This window comes from Nerophis lumbriciformis, linkage group LG08 (genome assembly GCF_033978685.3).
Source record: "Nerophis lumbriciformis linkage group LG08, RoL_Nlum_v2.1, whole genome shotgun sequence".
In the NCBI taxonomy this organism is placed as follows: Eukaryota; Metazoa; Chordata; class Actinopteri; order Syngnathiformes; family Syngnathidae; genus Nerophis; species Nerophis lumbriciformis.
The window spans coordinates 20,448,986-20,470,000 of NC_084555.2; the positions used below are offsets into that span (position 1 = coordinate 20,448,986).

General features: G+C 39.3%; 1 protein-coding gene across 3 annotated transcripts in view; it reads right to left on the minus strand.

Moving 5' to 3' along the window:
• Positions 1-21,015, minus strand: part of alk (ALK receptor tyrosine kinase) — a 946,171-nt gene that overhangs the window by 415,264 nt on the left and 509,892 nt on the right. The window lies entirely within an intron of this gene.

Consider the following 21,015-nt stretch of genomic DNA (forward strand, 5'->3'; position numbering starts at 1 on the left):
CAACTGCGCACACAACAAGGAGACGAAGCAGAAGAACGAAGAAGATACAGCCCTGGCGACGCCGACGACGAGTAAGATGAAGAAATACGCTTTGTTGCACCTTTCCTGCCTGAGTCCGGCGATTAGTTGCAAATTTTGCTTTATTGATTGCTTGCACACAGCCAATCCAACACAAAACAAACTAGTCCCCGCCCGCACTCACGCTACCGCTCCCTCTCTTCTCTCGCCCACACACTCACTGACGTCACTCACCACACATGCTCACCTATTAAAGGGCCACACACACACACACGCTACTCTCATAACAGCTTGTAAGTGGACCTGGATAGCCTCCGGGAAGAAGTAGTGGACTACCAAGTGCTTGGCACTGAAGATCTTCCTCAGGAAGCAAAGATTGACCTGTTTTGGGCCATGCTAGGGAGAGATGGAAGATTCCAGACTCTAATGCATTTGATGAAAGCACTGTTGTGCGTGCCACACATCAATGCATCATCAGAGTGGGTGTTCAGCATGGTTAGAAAAATAGTGACAGAGAATAGAACAAGGATGGACAATTCAACCCTTAACTCAACAATGAGTAGATGAGTGTTATGTGTGTGTATATGTGTAAATAAATGAACACTGCAATTCAAGTATTTCTTTTATTTATATACACATATATACAGGTAAAATCCAGTAAATTAGAATATTTTGAAAAACTTGATTTATTTCAGTAATTGCATTCAAAAGGTGTAACTTGTACATTATATTTACTCATTGCACACAGACTGATGCATTCAAATGTTTATTTCATTTAATTTTGATGATTTGAAGTGGCAACAAATGAAAATCCAAAATTCCGTGTGTCACAAAATTAGAATATTACTTAAGGCTAATACAAAAAAGGGATTTTTAGAAATGTTGGCCAACTAAAAAGTATGAAAATGAAAAATATGAGCATGTACAATACTCAATACTTGGTTGGAGCTCCTTTTGCCTCAATTACTGCGTTAATGCGGCGTGGCATGGAGTCGATGAGTTTCTGGCACTGCTCAGGTGTTATGAGAGCCCAGGTTGCTCTGATAGTGGCCTTCAACTCTTCTGCGTTTTTGGGTCTGGCATTCTGCATCTTCCTTTTCACAATACCCCACAGATTTTCTATGGGGCTAAGGTCAGGGGAGTTGGCGGGCCAATTTAGAACAGAAATACCATGGTCCGTAAACCAGGCACGGGTAGATTTTGCGCTGTGTGCAGGCGCCAAGTCCTGTTGGAACTTGAAATCTCCATCTCCATAGAGCAGGTCAGCAGCAGGAAGCATGAAGTGCTCTAAAACTTGCTGGTAGACGGCTGCGTTGACCCTGGATCTCAGGAAACAGAGTGGACCGACACCAGCAGATGACATGGCACCCCAAACCATCACTGATGGTGGAAACTTTACACTAGACTTCAGGCAACGTGGATCCTGTGCCTCTCCTGTCTTCCTCCAGACTCTGGGACCTCGATTTCCAAAGGAAATGCAAAATTTGCATGGTTGGGTGATGGTTTGGGGTGCCATGTCATCTGCTGGTGTCGGTCCACTCTGTTTCCTGAGATCCAGGGTCAACGCAGCCGTCTACCAGCAAGTTTTAGAGCACTTCATGCTTCCTGCTGCTGACCTGCTCTATGGAGATGGAGATTTCAAGTTCCAACAGGACTTGGCGCCTGCACACAGCGCAAAATCTACCCGTGCCTGGTTTACGGACCATAGTATTTCTGTTCTAAATTGGCCCGCCCGCCACGCCCCCGCCCCAACCACGCCCCCCCGGGAGAAAATTTGTCCCGGGAGGTTTTCGGGAGAAGCGCTGAATTTCGGGAGTCTCCTGGAAAATCCGGGAGGGTTGGCAAGTATGCATCCTCTTATCTCAAATGTGACTGTTGCCCAAACGCAGTGTGCCTCTTGTACACCAGGGGGCGACTGTGGTCGTTCCAGCCTGTTAAGCTATGTTAGATGTAAATATAGTATAATTAGAGGATGCTACATGCTAATAAGCTAGCGCTAGTAACTTTAAAGCTTCGGATCTAACAGATAAGTACAACTTTTCACTGCTTTTTGATGTTGTTAGGGATGTTTTAATGAGATAGGATGATCAGAGACATACAAAAGATTGCTTTTTTAATCTTCTGTTTTAGGAAGTTTCTGTTCAGCAGTTGTCTCAAACAGCCGGCCGGGATGTGCGGGGGTCATGTCACGTAATTAAAGTGTCTTCTTTGGGAACATTCTGACACTTATTAAACAAGTAAGAAGGTCTCTATTTTATCATATACTCTAAAAATATTGACCTATTTCAGCTTCCTATAGTTGTACTTCGTGTTTGTTTGATTGATTAAATGGTTTCAAAAGTCACGACTGCTTACATTGGGTTGGTGAAACAATCATGTGACAGTGCTTGCCGGAAACAGGCTGGCTGACATAAGAATACGTCTTTGCAAGCCTTAATCGATGATTATAATTATTATTGTGATATTAGGAAATGTAACGATCGGAATGAAACTCAATGTAACGGAGTAAAAGTAGTGTTTCTTCTTCTCAAAATTACTCAAGTAAAAAATATGTTACATTAAACTACTCTGACAAGTACAATTTATCTAAAAAGTTACTTAAGTTAATGTAACGGTGTAAATGTACCGCATTACTACCCACCTCTAACTGTAATTATATATGTAATGTAGTAACGAGCACATTTATAATAACATTTCATATTTACGTATTTTACTCATTTTAAGCGTACGCGGCACATTAATTTCAAAAACGCATAACAATGTTTGCTTTTTTTTTTTTTAACATCACTGATTATTACTCACTGCAGACTTCATGAGAGACAAAAAACATAATAAAACATCACCTACTGTACAAGGCCTGCGGCCATTCAGACGCTGACTGCTAGGTTGTTCATATATTCCCATTTAGGTGAAGAATGTATCATAATCCTCGCGAAGAAAAGAAGGTTGGAACCATGCGTGTTTTCGTGTCTTTCTCGCCAATTCAGAGTCTAAATTGGCTGTCAAAGCGTACCAACTTGTTGGAATACGTCTTCGTCCGTCTACTATCCAGGTGAGAGGCATGATTTATGATCTATAATAGATTTAACGAGCAAGGAAACGAGGAAGCAGCTGATCAGTCGATGATGTCAACATTGGCACACATGCTCATGATCACAGCACCGCTTTGAATAGTTTGTCTGCGTCAGCGCTTATAATAACAATATCACTAATATTTGGTTAATATTTAAGTCACAAACTAAATGGAGTATTGTTGGCGCTTTTTGGATGGTTATTTATTGGGTTTTATGGGCGTAATAGAGGACCTCTTCTGTAAATTGCCTTTTTTTTACGTTTATTTACGAGTTAGAATGTATTAAAAAACATCTTTCGTCATGTCTTTCATAATGATTGTGAACAAAATAACAAACAAGAAAATCCCTTTAAAAGTAACATTATCAGTGACAGAAGAGCCCTATGGGTTTTGTGAAGTAACAGGAATAGAAGAAAAAACAAGAATTACATAACTTAGCCTATTTGTCCCCTTTGCTCTTATACAGCCATGACCAGTAATTCTTATGATGGCAACATCAGCAGTTACTGAACTCTCACTCATCCTGACCAGTACAACATCCTATTAAATAACTTGCACACTATGCAACATAGTCATAGTTTGCTTCTGATTAGGCACCTAAGAAAATATATATTTTTTTCATTTAGTTACATTTCTTTGCAGCACATGAGATCTTGACAAAATAACAAATGGCCGCATTAATGTCCCCCACACTTTAGACATTACTGCCTGACAGAGAGACTTGATTTAATCAATATATCCCCTAGCAGGCTGTTAACATTATGTGTGTGGTTGAATGGGCAGATGGTTGCATTATTGCACACATGAGGAGAGACAAATGTGCACTGCAGCAGACAAATCTAAATTGGTGAATAAAAGCAGATATGTTACACGCACGTATGCGCGCGCGCGCACACACACACACACACACACACACACACACACACACACACACACACACACACACACGCAAGTGTTGTTAAAAGGTCAAAAAGGTAGGGTAACCAGTCTGGATCCACCAACTTCTGTCACCGTTGCCAATTAGTATATAGAAAAGCTTTTACTTCGGAATACGCATGCATGAGCCTCCTGCCACAGACCTCGCAATCACAGTTGAAACATTCAACTATTGTACACAAAAACATCTCACTAATAAGTAACACAACTTACACAAATCCCAACAAATGCAACTATTTACAACACATAAATGATCCATGCTGCGATGCATGATGCAATGTGTTTTACCTCTTGGGACCTGATAGTACATTTTTTAACAAATATTTACGATCAAACACTGCGATCAGAATTCATGCGGTCCTTATTAGTGTCACGGGGGAGCTGGAGCCTATCCCATCTAACTTACAAGCAGTGTTCGAAAAAATTAAGTTTGAAAAGTAATAAATTATAGTTTGTCACGGCGCATGCGCAATCCCGCATGTCATCTGCAGCAAGCTTTGCCGGCACCTCCGCTAGAGACGCGCCGGGACACGTCCCTGCTCGCTCTGCACGCATCGCGGCCACGCACCTGCAAGGCTGCAGGCAATCCTCAATCAGTGCACGACATGAAGACTAGCGGACCCGAAGATCCAGTGCCGGAACGTAGTTCACTCCCGTAGTAAGCATCCCGTCTCTGGCTTCCCCCCCTGCGCGCTTGATCTCTCTCTGTGCCTTCCCTGTTCCCGTGTCTTATGTCCTCTGTGTCTCCCATAGTACTTCCCATAGTACTTCAAGCTGTGTGCGTCGACTTCCCTCTGGATTCCGGACTGCCTGCCCCGATCCTCGACCCCTGCTTGGACACGGACCTCGTTGCTTCTCTCCAGCCCCCAACCGCTTGCCTGGCCACGGACTCTCTTCTCGCCTTGCCCCTTTGGTCTGACGAAGGATTCATCCAACACGCACATACAACAAACTCTGGTAACATTCACATGGTTAATTCTACACATCGTTTTGCACCTATCACTTAGAGTAGCAAACACATCCCACCTACTCATCAAGTTCAATAAACCTATTGAACTGATTCTTGCCGTGGTGTCGTCTCCTTCCCCCGCCGTACGTAACAAAGTTACTCGTTACGTTACTAAAAACGTAATTAAATTGCTAACATAATTACTCTTTGATACAAGTAAATATTCACTTGGGAAAGTAATTCATGTGTTACTTGAAAACAAAAACAAAAAATCTAATATCAGGCATATGCAGTTGAGAGACGTTTCTTAAGGACCGAGTGTGTCTTTAAAAGACGGTGACTGTTGCAACGTCAGCAAGAGCGTGCCTCAAAGCAGCATTTAAACTAAGCTGTGTTTGCTAGTTTAACCTTGTGTGTGTGTGTGTGTGTGTGTGTGTATGCGTGTGTTTGTGTGTACTTGTGTGATGTTTCTTCTTCCTTTTTAACATCAAGTTCATTTTAGTATGGTGCTGGTTGCTGCTTCCATTAACAAAAAGTCACATACTGTATTAAACTTGCGGTACTTCTGATGCCGTCTTGTTGACATATAGCCACTTCAGAAGTAGCGTGCCACGTTACATCAAATGCATCGGAAACGGCGTTGTAACGTACGTAAAAGTAATTAGATTACTTGTTGCATTACTTGTAAAAGCAACGACGTTAGTAACACCGTTATAATGTAACACTGTTTGTCCTAACACTGCTTACTAGTCAATTCCATCCATCCATCCATCCAGTTTCTACCGCTTGTTCCTTTCAGAGTCGCGGGGGGTGCTGGAGCCTATCTCAGCTGCATTCAGGCGGTAGGCGGGGAACACTCTAGACAAGTCGCCACCTCATCGCAGAGCCAACACAGATAGACAGACAACAGGTGCATGCCTTTGGAGGTGGGAGGAAGCCAGAGTACCTGGAGGGAACCCACGCAGTCACGGGGAGAACATGCAAACTCCAATCCGCCCTTCTTAAATGTTGTGTACTGGCTGTGACAATGCTGACACACCAACAGTTTTTTGTTGTATTATCCTCTCTCTCGACCATGGGTGTCAAACTCTACAAAGTGGGGGAGGGGGTGGGGTTGGTGGTAGCGGGGGTGTATATTGTAGCATCCCGGAAGAGTTAATGCTGCAAAGGGTTCTGGGTATTTGTTCTGTTGTGTTTATGTTGTGTTACGATGCGGATCTGTCGATGGTAACAACGTGGATATGTCACTTGTTAAAGAAGTGATGGATTGTGTCCTGAAGCCGTTTACTTATATATGTAATACATCTTTATCAACTGGAACTTTTCCTGACAAAATGAAAATTGCTAAAGTTATTCCGATTTATAAAAATGGTGATAAACATATGGTCTCAAATTATAGACCTGTGTCTCTACTACCTCAATTTGCAAAAATTCTTGAGAAATTATTTGTAAATAGACTTGATAAGTTCATTGACAAACATGAGCTACTGAATGACCATCAGTATGGGTTCAGGAGTAATCGATCTACATCCCTAGCAGTGATGGACTTTGTAGAAAACGTAGCTACAGCAATAGAAAAAAAGCAACACACCGTTGGAGTATTTATTGATTTATGTAAAGCTTTTGACACAATCGATCATTCCTTACTTCTGCAAAAATTGGAAAACTATGGCATAAGAGGTGTTTCACAAGAGTGGTTAAGTAGTTATTTAAGTAATAGATCTCAATATGTGGAAATCAATAAGACTAAATCACAGCCAAGAAGAGTAACTTGTGAGGTTCCACAAGGATCGGTATTGGGACCTAAGTTATTTATACTATATTTAAATGATATTTGTTCAGTATCTAATAAATTGAAATGTATTATGTTTGCAGATGATACAAATGTATATTGTTCAGGAGAAGACTTGAAGGAAGTGTTGAGGGTAATAGAGGTTGAGTTGATTCAGCTAAAAAAATGGTTTGATATCAATAAGTTATCATTGAATGATAAGAAAACTAAATTTATGGTGTTTAGTGGTGCAAGAACAAATCGTGAAGTAAAACTAAAATTAAATCAAGTGGAAATTGATAGCGTATATGAAACTAAATTCTTGGGAATAATAATTGATCATAAATTATGTTGGAAACCGCATATTGAATATATAAAGGGAAAAATATCCAAATCCATTGCTATTCTTTATAAAGTAAAACACATGCTGAATAAGAAATGTTTGCATATGTTATATTATTCTTTTATTTTTCCATATTTAACATATTGTGTTGAAGTTTGGGGAAATGTTTATAGAACAAACATAGACCCAATAATTAAACTTCAAAAAAGGGTAATAAGAATAATACACAAAGCGTGCTACTATGAACATACCAATCCATTATTTATAAGTTCTAATGTGTTAAAATTTTCAGATATTGTGTTTTTAAAAACAATGGAAATTATGTTTCGAGTAAAGAACAACAGCCTTCCAGCTTGTATTCTTAGGTTATTTCAATTAAGAGGAGAAACCCATAATTTACGGGGGGTATTGATTTTTGAAATAGGTAAAGCAAGAACGAATATTAAATACAAATGTATTTCAGTTTTAGGAGTTAAATGGTGGAATAAGCTCAGTGATGAGTTGAAGACATGTACTTCTTTGTTAAGGTTTAAGAAAACATTGAAAGGTGAGATAATTGAAAATTATAAAATATAGTAACAATTACTTTTATCCCATTGATTTATTTTTTTTTTTAACATTGATGTTCCAGGTAATCTTATTTTCAGTGAAGGTATAGGATAGGCAAATATAAGCTTTGGCTTCAGCCTATTCCTTTTTCGGTCATGCTTTTTCTTTTCTTTTCTTTTCCTTTTGTGTGTAAATGTGTATGATTGTTATACTGTATATGTATAGTCTGTACTTTTAAACTGGTCACACAAAATGGTTAATGGTTGATGGTTGATTATATGACCGAAATAAACTTATTTCATTCATTCATTCATGTTCTCCCGAAATGTGTTTGTCATTCTTGTTTGGTGCGGATTCACAGTGTGGCGTATATTTCTAACATTGTTAAAGTTGTTTATGCGGGCACCCTCAGTGTGACCTGTATCGCTGTTGAACAAGTATGCGTTGCATTCGTGGTGTGTTCATACAGAAGCCGCACATATCTTGTGACTGGGCCGGCACGTTGTTAGAATGGATGAAAAGCGGACGTGACGACAGCTCATAGCGAACGTTAAAGGCAGTGTCTTTTAGGCACGCCCCCAAGACTGTGGTCCGGGTGGGCTACGAGATATAATGACTGATGAACACCTTCGTTCGAAAATGAAGGTTGCCTCAGCTCAAAGCCTGAGCCCCGACATTAATGAACTAGCATCCAAGAATTGATGGTAGGTATCTGGCTTGGGCACATCAGATTAGATCAGTGTTGCAAAGTGAGCAGTTTAAAGTCCTGATTGGTTGGTTTATTCATTGTTATTTTATTTTCAAATTTATTAGCCTGTGGAAAAAGTTAATGTTGATATTTACCTCTGAAGGCTGCAAATAGAAAATAGGCATTACATTTTTATTTAAATTGTATTTGATATGCCATTGATATTTTTAAATTATTATTATTATTATTATTTGAAACTCGATTTTGCATGTCACTATAAAGTTATATAAGCCTTGCTTGTTCAATATTCAATGCAAAACTTGTTTGGGTCCCTATTAAAAGGTTAATGTGTTCAACCTTGGCCCGCGGCTTTGTTCAGTTTTAAATTTTGGCCCACTCTGTATTTGAGTTTGACACATTCCTGCTCTAGACTGTTATTAATCTACTGTACTTGCTAATTTCCTTCTAATACTGTATACGCTTACTTTTTGCTGTTACGCGGTTCGATCTACACTTCTTAAAGTTTACTAATCACTTATTTATTGGTGTTGTTTAAAGCTACCTTATCGGTTAGCTAAGCTGTTAGCATGCCTGCTCCTGGCTTACTCTCGATGTGTTTAGCCTCAACATCCAGTGATAATGATACTAGATAGTGATACTTAAAAGGGAACTGCACTTATTTTGGAATTTTGCCTATCGTTCACAATCATAATTAAATATTAAATAAATGTGATGAAAAGTCCGCTACTGGAGCCTACGGGAGCTGTTCAATTCTGCCTACAAAGCCTCTAAAAAACATCTAAATATCTCCATTAGAGTTGTATATACATGATGTAAGTATATATGTAATGTAGTAAGAGGCACATTTATAATAACATTTAATATTTACGTATTTTGATAATTTTAAGTATACGCTAAACATTATTTTCAAAAAAGTAGTTTTTTTCTTAAGCACTGATTTCTGCTCCCTGCAGACTTCATGAGAGCCAACAAACATTATAAAACATCACTTACTGTATAAGGTCAGCTGTCATTAGGATACGGACTGCTCAGATGTTCATATATTCTCATTTAGATGAGAACTGTATCATAATCCTCGCGAAGAAACGGGGTGGGGCGCGAAGTGTAAACAAGTGCTTTTCCTGTTGTCCTCGCCAGTTTCAGGTCCTATATGGTTGTCAACGTGTCCCAACTTGTCAGATTATATCAACAGCCACCTTCTGTCCGGGTGAGAGGCATGATTTATGATCAACAATAAACTTACAGAGAGCAAGGAAACGAGGAAGCAGCTGATCAGTTGATGATGTAAACATAGGGACACATGAAGTGATAATGGCGCCACTATAAATAGTTTGTCTGCGTTAGCGCTTATACAATTAATATGACTAATACTTGGTTAATATTTAAGTCATGTAATGTAAATTGTGTCACGTGGGGGTTGCAGCTTGCTGCGGTTCGTTCTTTCAGTGCAAAAGACGGCTCCGGACGACAGCGTGAAGGTAGGCTTGGATTCATTAAACATAAATAATCCAAACTACCACAAACACAAACAATACAACAAAAAAAAGGCAAGCGTGCCTAAAACACAGGTGAAGCTACTACTTAGCAGAAGCTATGGCCTGGACAAGGACAAAACTTACTTGGCATTACGAGACGTAAACAGTATGACATAATAAACGAAGCCAGGCCGACTGACTGGCAAAGATAACTTAAATAATGCCTCTGATTAGTGCTCAGGAAGCAGGTGGGCACTAATCAGAGACAGGTGAACACAATAAGTCGCCATGGTTAAAAAAGCAAACAAGGAAGCCTAAACGGGAACTAAAGAAGTCCAAAACTAACAGAACATAACTAAACAAAACATGATCCGGACAACAGATCATGACAAATTGAGTATTGTTGCCCCTTTTAGAATGGTTATTATTCGGATTGGCTCCGCTGTAAGCAGACTTTTATTCACGTTTATTTGATATTTGGAATGCATTAAAAATATATATCCGTCATCATGTCTTTCATAATGGTTGTGAACGATAGACAAAATTCCAAAAAAGGTGCAGTTCCCCTTTAAGATACAAAGAAATGCTGTTCATTTGCGTTAATGAGGGTGATTATTATTAGTTTCGGGGAGCGGCACCACACTCTACACAATACTGATCGATGGCCGATCAATACTTTTGTATTCAAATCTATTCATTGAAGTACAGTTGTCACTTCCTGACAAAAGAGACAATGTGCAGGAGTTTATTATGTTCACTAAGGTCGTCAACTTTTTCGACAATATAAAGCCTAAAACAGTCTGACCTTTGATAATCGCAGAAATGCCCTACTGGATGAGATTAGTAAAGAATCCTCAAAAGAACATTTCATGAGTTACAAACGCCTGCACAAAGGCAGATATCCAGATGCCAGATCCTGCTCCAGGGACAGGCACAGCTTAGGAGAGGCTATATGCATGCCAACTATGACAGTGAAGGAGAAGGGCGGAAACACAAGGATTCAACTCCGTAGGTGGATATGGAATAAAGAACCATCTTGTAGTGAAGGAAAAACATTTCAGGATATATTTTGTGAATAGCGTCTAATTTTTGGTTCTCAAGAGTTCCTCCCACTCTTTTGGCAACAGAAATGAACAGAGAAAGGCTCGGGTAATAAATGAGGAGGTGAATCAGGCAATGAGGCTTTTAAGTGACAAGGCCTCTCTCTCCGCACCCAATGATGAAAACTATGGTGTGGTACGTAGGACATGATGAGGTTCCCATTGCTTCAGTCATCTCTGGCAGAGAAATTACAAATGCAATCCAATGACTATATCCACAAATAAGACACGATGCATGCGTTTTCCACATGCATCATTATGCCAGTGGCGGTGAGCAGGTTACTTAGTAAAACCATCTTCTCATATTCATTGCTTTAATAGATTTTGAATCAGTCCAATCTTGATTCGTTTAGTTTGTCTCAAGCTCCCTCTGAAGGATACATTTTGTGGGGCAGGTGAAGTTCTTATTTATTTTGGGGCTTGGAATACGATTACTGTAGTGGTTTGATGAGATGTACAGTTTCTGAACAATGTATGACAAGCACATACGTAGGGCAAATCTTAAATCTAGCTTCATTTTGTTCTAGTGATATGCACTGTTCGACTAAAGTCACCATCTGGATTTTTGTGGCTTTATCTGCCACATATGGCAGATAATGCCACATTAAAACTTATTTGAATATGCCACTTCAACAAAACCAAAAGTGTTGGAACTAAACATTGATAAAAACTAGAGATGTCCGATATCGGCCTGCCGATATTATCAGCCGATAAATGCTTTAGAATGTAATATCGGAAATTATCGGTATCGTTTTTTTTAATATCGGTATTTTCATTTTTATTTTTTATTTATTCATTTATTTATTAAATCAACATAAAAAACACAAGATACACTTACAATTAGTACACCATATGTACATATCTGGTTCCTACATTATATATCAATATATATCAATACAGTCTGCAAGGGATACAGTCCGTAAGCACACATGATTGTGCGTGCTGCTGGTCCACTAATTGTACTAACCTTTAACAGTTAATTTTACTCATTTTCATTAATTACTAGTTTCTATGTAATTGTTTTACTTTCTTTTTTATTGAAGAAAATGTACAGTTGGGTGAGCGTTAACATTTGCAAATCAAACTTAATTTTACACAAGCTGAATCGTCACCCACTCAAAAAAAACTGGCAATCAGGCAAGTCGAGAGAAAAAAACAATACAGAGTACCTGAGACATTGTCAAACAGAAATAAATGACTGTCTCCCTTAAATTACATTATGTCCCAAAGCTAGGGAACAATGGCATGAACCATGTTTTAGTGTTCAGTCACTTTTTCCATCACCTAGAAATACTGATTGCTGTTTTCTTCAAATCATTTTAGTATTTCCTCAGAAGAGAGAATTAAAGCTTAGACTAACAGAGGCAAGGCTAATTTATTTACAGAGAACAATTCGTACACCAATTCAAAGTGTTGTACAGAAAATAACAAGAAGGCAAAATGAAATAAAATAATCAGAAGAATAATCATATTTCCAGTTAAAATCATACAATATAATCATCATAAAATAATCATAAGGCTCCAGCGCCCCCCACAGACCCCTTAAAGGGACAAGCGGTACAAAATGGATGGATGGATGGATGATTAAAGAGTGTAGATGAAATACTTTCAGTTGTCGTATTAATAAAAGTGTCAGCCCGGATTTGAACATTGCCAACATTGAGGCCCGTCTCACATGTTTTGGAAGACTTTTCCAGATTTTAGGGTCATACAACAAAAACGCAACCCCACCATATTTCATCCTGTCTCCAGGCACCAGCAGGACACCACTCCCTGCGGTTCTCAGAGCCGTAAATGGTTCATATGGCTCTAACATGTCAAAGATGTGTTTTGGTACAAGCGGAACTTTGTTAAAGTCTATTGAGCAACAAAAAGCCAGTGCAGTGATCTAAGCACTTGACTTACAGTAAATGGTCATATTTCCAAGTTCTATTCAAGACTTGAGCAGCAGCATTCTGGATGTACTGTGGCTGCTTTACAGCTCGTTTAGAGAGCCCGGTGAAAAGGCCATGACCGTGGTCTAACACAGTGGTTCTCAAATGGGGGTACGCGTACCCCTGGGGGTACTTGAAGGTATGCCAAGGGGTACGTGAGATTTTTTTGAATATTCTAAAAATAGTAACACTTCAAAAATCATTTATAAATATAAATAAAAACCTATCTTTTTTTCCAAATAGTTCAAGAAAGACCACTACAAATGAGCAATATTTTGCACTGTTATACAATTTAATAAATCAGAAAATGATGACATAGGGCTGTATTTTACTTCTTTATCTCTTTTTTTCAACCAAAAATGCTTTGCTCTGATTAAGCGGTACTTGAATTAAAACAATTTTCACAGGGGGTACATCACTGAAAAAAGGTTGAGAACCACTGGTCTAACATGCTGGACACAAAGGCATGTATTAGTCTTTCTAAGTCTGCTTTGGACACTAATCATTTTATTTTGGAAATGTTTTTTTAGGTGGTAAAAAGCTGCTGATGTTATTGACTTAATGTGGCTGTTAAAATTCAAGTCTGAACAAAGCTCGCGAGCTAGTGTGCCTTAGTCTGGCCTAGCAAAAAACAAAATAGGGATTACAATAATTCTGAACTGAGAAAAATATGGCAATTGTTTTTAAACAAGAAAAAGGTCTCTGAATGAAATAATGCACTCATATAATTTTTTCATGAGGTGTGGTAGTACGTTTTTGACGCGCTCTTACAAACAATTGTCTAGAGTCGATGATAAGGTGTCCATTTTATAAGGAAAATGGTTAGCAACAAAAACATTAATGGTGCCATAAAATAAACAAATAATCTATTGCTGCTGTTAATAAAAATAGGTTTAACTGCGCTAGTGTATGAAGGAAAAAACCGTAAGAATCTCATGATTTCAAACACTTTACCTGATCACCGATTCCTTACACCTGTGTTTATGTAGACCCTCCATCCATCCATTTTCTACCGCTTATTCCCTTTGGGGTCGCGGGGGCGCTGGAGCCTATCTCAGCTACAATCGGGCGTAAGGCGGGGTACACCCTGGACAAGTCGCCACTCAGACCAAGGGTGTCAAACTCATTTTAGCTCGGAGGCTGCATGGAGAAACATCTACTCCCAAGTGGGCCTGACTGGTAATATCATGGCATTACAACTTAAAATCAAAGAAACTTCGGATCGTTTTTTTAGTTTAAAAATAGACCAAGCACATTCTGAAAATATACAAATCATACTGTTGTTTTTTTACAACTTCCATGTCGCGGTTTAGTATTCTATCGTCATTTGTTGTTATTTATACTTTCTGAATAAATAATGTGATAATGTTCATCAGTCAAAAAGGTGGCATTGAGTCCGGCAACATTTTTAAAATGCTCTCTTTGGTGTTAATTTTTAATCTATCAAGATGAAAAAACAATATCAAAATTAAATTACAAGATGTTATTAATGTAGTTTACTCATTTTCCTCAACTGATGTACTAACACCATGTGGTTTATTAGGTACATATATAGCATCAACCACTACAAAACTTTGAATTCATTCAATTAATCACACATGAAGTTAGAAAGGGATACGTATTATTTCAGCATATTTATGTGCGCCCAGAAAATGTGTCCCCATGCAGCCATAAGTACAACACGAAATGTACAGATTATAAAAAGCATTTATTTTGGTATAAATGTCACAGGTTACATTTACCAACAACATCTTTGACAATCAAGGCACGAACGTAACAATCCACATTGTGTATACCATCACTAATGAACAGTTCCGCCCCCCTCTAAAGTCATACCCGCTCTTGAGGCAGGGGATGCAAATAATTGCGATTGCGACATCCAGTGGACACATTTAGAACAGCAGTTTCTTTTATTAAATATTTTTGACTAATTTTTATACTTAGCAAACTCATCCAGCGGGCCGGATAAAACCTGTTCGCGAGCCTGACATGAATGATTTCTTGTAGTTGTATTATAATATTTATTTAATACTAATTTGTATATAGCGCTCCTCCTTTAGTTGCTGACTTATGCATTAACGTGTTGCGTCATTTACGGTTTTCAGATGTTTCTGCGCACAGCATTTACTGGATCTCCATTTACAAACCCCTCTATTTGTGAACTTTTCGATTTACGAACTTTAACATCGAGCCAAATATGCCTCCTTCTGTGAACTATGTCTTTGTGTACGACCGCTTACTTAATTTCTTAATTTTGTGGCCCGAATGTACAAACCCTGTTTCCATGAGTTGGGAAATTGTGTTAGATGTAAATATAAACGGAATACAATGATTTGCAAATCATTTTCAACCCATATTCAATTGAATATGCTACAAAGACAACATATTTGATGTTCAAACTGATAAATATTTTTTTTTTGCAAATAATCATTACATTTAGAATTTGATGCCAGCAACACGTGACAAAGAAATTGGGAAAGGTGGCAATAAATACTGATAAAGTTGAGGAATTCTCATCAAATACTTATTTGGAACATCCCACAGGTGAACAGGCAAATTGGGAACAGGTGGGTGCCATGATTGGGTATAAAAGTAGATTCCATGAAATGCTCAGTCATTCACAAACAAGGATGGGGTGAGGGTCACCACTTTGTCAACAAATGCGTGAGCAAATTGTTGAACAGTTTAAGAAAAAACTTTCTCAACCAGCTATTGCAAGGAATTTAGGGATTTCACCATCTACGGTCCGTAATATCATCAAAGGGTTCAGAGAATCTGGAAAAATCACTGCACGTAAGCAGCTAAGCCTGTGACCTTCGTCCCTCAGGCTGTACTGCATCAACAAGCGACATCAGTGTGTAAATGATATCACCACATGGGCTCAGATTTTCTTCAGAAACCCACTGTCAGTAACTACAGTTGGTCGCTACATCTGTAAGTGCAAGTTAAAACTCTCCTATGCAAGGCAAAAACCGTTTATCAACAACACCCAGAAACGCCGTCGACTTCGCTGGGCCTGAGTTCATCTAAGATGGACTGATACAAAGTGGAAAAGTGTTCTGTGGTCTGACGAGTCCACATTTCAAATTGTTTTTGGAAACTGTGGACGTCGTGTCCTCCGGACCAAAGAGGAAAAGAACCATCCGGATTGTTATAGGCGCAAAGTTGAAAAGCCAGCATCTGTGATGGTATGGGGGTGTATTAGTGCCCAAGACATGGGTAACTTACACATTTGTGAAGGCGCCATTAATGTTAAAAGGTACATAGAGGTTTTGGAGCAACATATGTTGCCATCCAAGCAATGTTACCATGGACGCCCCTGCTTATTTCAGCAAGACAATGCCAAGCCACATGCTACATCAAAGTGGCTTCATAGTAAAAGAGTGCGGGTACTAGACTAGCCTGCCTGTAGTTCAGACCTGTCTCCCATTGAAAATGTGTCGTACATTAGAAAAATGTGTCGTACATTAGAACTAGAACGGAGACCCCGGACTGTTGAACAACTAAAGCTGTACATCAAGCAAGAATGGGAAATAATTCCACCTGAGAAGCTTGAAAGTCTCCTTAGTTTACTGAGTGTTGTTAAAAGGAAAGGTCATATAACACAGTGATGAACATGCCCTTTCCCAACTACTTTGGCACGTGTTGCAGCCATGAAATTCTAAGTTAATTATTATTTGCAAAAAAAAAAAAGTTTATGAGTTTGAACATCAAATATCTTGTCTTTGTAGTGCATTCAATTGAATATGGGTTGAAAAGGATTTGCAAATCATTGTATTCCGTTTATATTTACATCTAACACAATTTCCCAACCCATATGGAAACAGGGTTTGTACAAACGTTTGTAGATGTTATCCAAAAATTAATAACACAATGGAACAAAAATACATATTGCATATTAAATACATATTGCATATTATTCCCGAAAAAACACTTGTCCAGGATGTACCCCGCCTTCTGCTCGAATGCTGCTGGGATAGGCTGCAGCACCCCTGCGATCCCGATAAGTTCAAGCCGTAGAGAATGGATGGACGGATTGCCGAAAAACCACACCAACTGTTAAAGTTAAAGTCTCAACGATTGTCTCGCACACACACACTAGGTGTGGTGAAATTTGTCCTCTGCATTTGACCCATCCCAATGTTCACCCACTGGGAGGTGAGGGGAGCAGTGAGCAGCAGCGGTGGCCGCGCTCGGGAATCATTTGGTGATTTAACCCCCAATTCCAACCCTTGATGCTGAGGCAATGGGTCCCATTTTTTGTAGTCTTTGGTATGATTCGGCCGGGGTTTGAACTCACGACCTCCCAGTCTCAGGACGGACACTCTAACCACAAGGCCACAGAGCTCGCGTTGATCGAAAATACAGCGGTTCAGCTCAATCACAGGTGTCAAACTCAAGGCCAAATGTGGCCCGCCATTTGATGTGGCCCGCCACGTCATTTAATGTGATCTGGCCAATCATTTTTTTGTGGTCGTCCACATCATTTATAAGGCCTGCATAAAGATGGAAATAATAAAGCACTTTCTGCCTAAATGTATTAGTTATTTCAATTGTTGACAGAAACATGTACTTCATGCAACTTGCATATGTTCTACACTTGAATATACGATCATGCAACAAGATGAAGGCAAGTTATCTATCAATCTGTCAGTGAAACATATAATAATAAAAATATATACCCTGCTACATGCGGACCCGTGAGGGCGGCCGTAATTGCAATGTGGCCCCCAATGAAAACAGGTTTGACACACCTGATCTAAACATTGTGCTGTGATTTTCTACGGCATACAGTGAAATAAAACAAAAAATGGTCACTTTCAAAATCATCAAATGCTTTTTTCCCACATTGTGGCATGTCTTTATCTACATTATTTTGCACACTGCCTCTGGTGTTGTTTTTCATCCAATTTGACAGTACAAATAAAACCAGATGTATACCAAAAGCAATGCTATGTGTACAAAAACATGGAGCGTCATCTTTTTTTCGGATTTGACAGAGCCAATGTGCTCTTGTTTTTCCTCGTTTCCTTTAGTCATCAAGGAAAATCCATGTAATAAATTGTGCTATCAAAAGAATCGCTATGCTTTCATCTCCATGAAAATGGGCCCCTGGGCTGACAGGTGCTGAAGGGTTAAGGATAACACAGGCTGATGTCTGTGATCACAGGTAGCAGAGGTGCAAAGTAGTGGAGGAAAGAGCAGTAGGATGTTTGAATGCATAAGACTTCGACTTCGACTTCCTTTTTATTGTCATTCAAATTTGAACTTTACAGCACAGATAAGAACGAAATTTTGTTACATAAGCTCATGGTAGTGCAGGATAAAAAAGCAATGAGGTGCATCCATCCATACCGCTTATTCCCTTTGGGGTCGCGGGGGCGCTGGAGCCTATCTCAGCTACAATCGGGCGGAAGGCGGGGTACACCCTGGACAAGTCGCCACCTCATCGCAGAATGAGGTGCATATATAAATAAATAAATATATATAAATAATATATAAATATATATATAAAAGAAATAAATATATATAAATATATATAAATAAATAAATAGATTACTGTACAGATAAATATATTGCACTTTTTCACATGCGTCCACGTTTATGGATGTATGTTATATTGTCTTTTTTTTATTCCAGCGAGTTAATCCATTTTGGGGGGAGTTGAGGGGATAATTTAATTATGATGCGTTTAAGAGTCTTACGGCTGAGGGAAGAAGCTGTTACAAAACCTTGAGGTTCTGCTTTGGAGGCTTTGGAACCTCTTTCTAGAGTCCAGCAGTGAAAACAGTCCTTGGTGGGGGTGGGTACTCAGAAAGAGAGACATGTTCATTGTTAAAAGGGAGAGATGTTGCACGATGTGTGTTGCGATACTAGAATAACAATTTTTCAAATTTACAAAATACTCAAATGGAACGGAACATTGTTCCGTGGAACAATGGAAAATATGCTTTACATTGTGGTTGCAGTTTACATACATTGTATGGTGTTGAAAAGGGTTTAGAATATGTTGTCCCCGTTATACTAGATCAGGGGTGTCAAACGTACGGCCCGAGGGCCGGATCAGGCCCGCGAACAGGTTTTATCCGGCCTGCGGGATGAGTTTGCTAAGTATAAAAATTAACCTGAAATCTTTGAATGAAAGAAACAGCTGTTCTAAACGTGTCTACTGGATGTCGTAATCAGTCGAGGAAAATGATCAAACTACATAAATAACATACTGTAATTTGATTTTTATATATATATTTTTTTATCTTGATAGATTGAAAATCAACACCAACGAGTTGACTGATGAACATTATCACATAAGTTAAAGTATATATACTATTAACCGTAACAGGTAATTGTAACAATTTTGTACAATTTCAGAATGTGCTTGTTCCATTTTCAAACAAAGAAAACAATCTGAAGTTGTCTTTATTTTTAAGTTATCGTGCCGTGATTTTACCAGTCCGGCCCACTTGGGAGTAGATTTTTCTCCATGTGGCCCCCCGATCTAAAATGAGTTTGACGCCCCTGTTCTAGATAAATGAGGTAACCAAATTTTTATAAATAATTAGAAAATATGGAGTATAAATATTTATTTGTACAAATACTAGTAAAAACAAATGCTGGGTGGTTTTTTTTGTGTGTTTTTTTAACCTCTGCCAGGAGGTTATGGAATCGTCAGCGGATGACTGACAAGAAGCTTAACTATGTTTCTTTCATTCCACTATAGATGGTTTAAAAAGCTTTGAGCGGATTTTCATGTAACTTTTGGGAAGTGTCCGAAATGGGATAAGGAACAAATCATTACATTTTGGAGCTGATTTGGGTCATTCCTACTCGGTCAGCTTATGTTTACGTTATAAGTGTGTGTGTGTGTATGTGTGTATGTCTGCATCTACGCCTCCACCCATAGAGACAAAGAGTGTGGGCCACTAACAAGAGGCTTAAAGGCCTACTGAAACCCACTACTACCGACCACGCAGTCTGATAGTTTATATATCAATGATGAAATCTTAACATTGCAACACATGCCAATACGGCCGGGTTAGCTTACTAAAGTGCAATTTTAAATTTTGCGCGAAATATCCTGCTGAAAACGTCTCGGTATGATGACGTCAGCGCGTGACGTCACGGATTGTAGAGGACATTTTGGGACAGCATGGTGGCCAGCTGTTAAGTCGTCTGTTTTCATCGCAAAATTCCACAGTATTCTGGACATCTGTGTTGGTGAATCTTTTACAATTTGTTCAATGAACAATGGAGACAGCAAAGAAGAAAGCTGTAGGTGGGAAGCGATGTATTGCGGCAGGTGTTGTGCCGGATAACGCACCCCGCCGTAGAATGCACCCCTTGACTGTTGTGCCGGATAACACAGCCGGTGTTTCATTGTTTACATTCCCGGAAGATGACAGTCAAGCTTTACCATTGGCCTGTGGAGAACTGGGACAACAGAGACTCTTACCAGGAGGACTTTGAGTTGGATATGCAGACACGGTACCGTGAGTACGCATGCAGCTGCGGCTTTCAAACATTTGATCGCTTGCCCGTACGTGCGTGCCGCTATGTGCATGTCACATACGTAACTTTGGGGACTTTGGGGAAATATATGTTCTGTATGAACTTTGAGGAGGTGAACGGTACTTTGGGCTGTGGGATTGAGTGTGTTGTGCAGGTGTTTGAGTTGTATTGGCGGGTTATATGGACGGGAGGGGGTAGGTGTTTGTTATGCGGGATTAATTTGTGGCATATTAAATAAAAGCCTGGTTGTGTTGTGGCTAATAGAGTATATATATGTCTTGTGTTTATTTACTGTTTTAGTCATTCCCAGCTGAATATCAGGTCCCACCCGCCTCTCACAGCATCTTCCCTATCTGAATCGCTCCCACTGCCCTCTAGTCCTTCACTCTCACTTTCTTCATCCACCAATCTTTCATCCTCTCTCAAATTAATGGGGAAATCGTCCCTTTCTCTGTCCGGATGGCTCTCGCTGCTGGTGGCCATGTGCGGATGTGAGGAGCTCCACAACCTGTGACGTCACGCTACTCGTCTGCTACTTCCGGTACAGGCAAGGCTTTTTCATCAGCGACCAAAAGTTGCGAACTTTATCGTCGATGTTCTCTACTAAATCCTTTCAGCAAAAATATGGCAATATCGCGAAATGATCAAGTAT